Source organism: Crocuta crocuta, unplaced genomic scaffold (genome assembly GCF_008692635.1).
Source record: "Crocuta crocuta isolate KB4526 unplaced genomic scaffold, BGI_CrCroc_1.0 scaffold2, whole genome shotgun sequence".
Lineage (NCBI taxonomy): Eukaryota > Metazoa > Chordata > Mammalia > Carnivora > Hyaenidae > Crocuta > Crocuta crocuta.
In genome coordinates, this window is record NW_027528640.1 from 6752412 (window position 1) to 6754476 (window position 2065).

General features: G+C 45.6%; 1 long non-coding RNA gene across 1 annotated transcript in view; it reads left to right on the forward strand.

The window, feature by feature from the left end:
- Positions 1 to 1422: 1422 nt before the first annotated feature.
- LOC144224297 (uncharacterized) overlaps positions 1423 to 2065 on the forward strand; it is a 22220-nt gene continuing 21577 nt past the window's right edge. Inside the window, exon 1 of the long non-coding RNA XR_013333007.1 lies at positions 1423 to 1481. This is a non-coding gene — a long non-coding RNA (uncharacterized LOC144224297). The remainder of the gene's footprint in view (positions 1482 to 2065) is intronic.

Consider the following 2065-nt stretch of genomic DNA (forward strand, 5'->3'; position numbering starts at 1 on the left):
CCCCCCCCCCACCCACCAGTTTAAAGCATAGTGGTGAGATGGCGGTAGCTGGGTGGTAAAGGTGGTGGAAGACAGGACAGTGCTGCTGGTGGTGGTGATGTTGGTTTGGAATGGACACGGAGGCAGGGATTGGTGGCTGTGGGGGTGGGGGTGGTCATGGAGATCATGGTGATAGTGAAGCATTTTCCACACAGAGGCCACAGCATGCCCCTGAGTGAGAAGTAATGAGAGATCTCACTGAGCCCCAAAGCTAGGAGAGGTCCTTTCTGTAGGGAGGGTGTGGATGAGACAAGTGGGTAGGTTACAGTCATTTTCATCAAGAGTTTAAGGCTTGGTTTGTAGGAAGAGAATTGTCAGCATTATGGGCGGGTGTGGGGGGGTGATATCTCCTATCGTAACTGCCTGTCTTGTTTTATAAGTGTTAAGCAGAACCTAGGGTCAAAGGAGTGTATTGAATACACGCATATTCACTTCTACTTAAATCCAGTGTCCTAGGGAAGGAAAGAATTTCCCTTTTCAGTCAGGATAATATTGAAATTACTCAGGAATGGTATTTACAGGGGTGCCTGGCTGCCTCAGTCACTTATGTGATTCTTGATCTCGGGGTTGTGAGCTCAGCCCCACGCTGGGCACAAAAATGCCAAAAAGCTTACTTCAAATGAAATGAAAGAAAATAAAATAAAATACGAGAAAATAATATATAAAAAAAGAAAACGAAATGAAATAAGAGAATAGAAAATAAGAGAAAAGAAAAAATAAGAGAAAAGAAAATAATGATATACACAGATCTTTGTTGACTTACAGGGGCTACATCCTGACAAACCCACTGAAAGTTGAAAATATTATAAATTGAAAATGCATGAATACATATAACTCATGGAACCTCTTAGCTCAGCGAAGCCGGCCTTAACTGTGCTCAGCACACTTCCGTCAGCCGGCAGGTGGGGAACCATCTAACACGAAGTCTATCTGATAACAGTGCTGATGGTCTCAGGTAATTTACGGAGAACTGTCTGCGGTGAGAAACAGGGCGGCTGTGCGGGTGCAGAGTGGCTGTCAGGCGAGTTGTGACAGTGGGCTGCCTGGAGGCTGTGGCCCTGCATCACGGGAGAGAATCATGCTGCGTATTGGCTGGCCACCTCTAAAAAAAATTCAAATTCAAGATTAAAAGTGCAGCTTCTACTGACTGCATCTTGCTTTCAACCACCATAAAGTCAAAAAATCCTAACTGCAAGTCAGGGGGACCGTCTGTAATTACCTTGGCCATGGAATTGCTGTCCTCTGCTAAATCAGTCATTACTTCCTTTACTCATTCAAAATATTTTTACCGAGTGCTTGCAAAGTTCAATGCTCGGGAAAGGATGGTCAAAAAGAACTGTAAGTCACTTCCTCTGCAGCCCTCAAGGAGCTTACACAAGAGGTAGAGGTGTGGGGAGCACGGACACCCAGAGTCAGGACGCCCGTGGTCCCTTCTCGATTCTGTACGTAAAGCTCTCTGACTTGCTTTTTGACACTTTCTTCCTGAGCCCTCACTGTGTTCATGGTTCTGTGCTGGAGAACACAAGGACAAGTTCAATAGCTCTTGCCCAGAGGAGCAAGAAGTTTGGAATCTAGGAAGGGAACTTCTCCAACCTCTGTTTTTCATCTCTATTATTATGTGTCTGCATATGGGTGGACAGGGGACGGTTGACCAGATGACTTAAAATCCTTTACAAATTTAATATTAAAAAATATATTTATTTTTGAAAGAGAGAGCGAGCACGAGCAGGGGAGGGGCACACACACACACACACACACACACACACACACACTCCGAAGCAGGCACCAGGCTCCTAGCTGTCAGCACAGAGCCGGACTCGGGGCTGGAACTCATGAACTGTGAGATCATGACCTGAGCCAAAGTTGGACGCTCAACTGACTGAGCCACACAGACGCCCCACAAATTTAATATTTCGTGACAAGAAGATCCAAGACACATAGAGAGCTCTTGGATTATAAATGAGCTCAAAGTCTATGCTAACTTTGCTAGATGCTATAAAAATCACAGAACCCCAGCCCCGCCCCC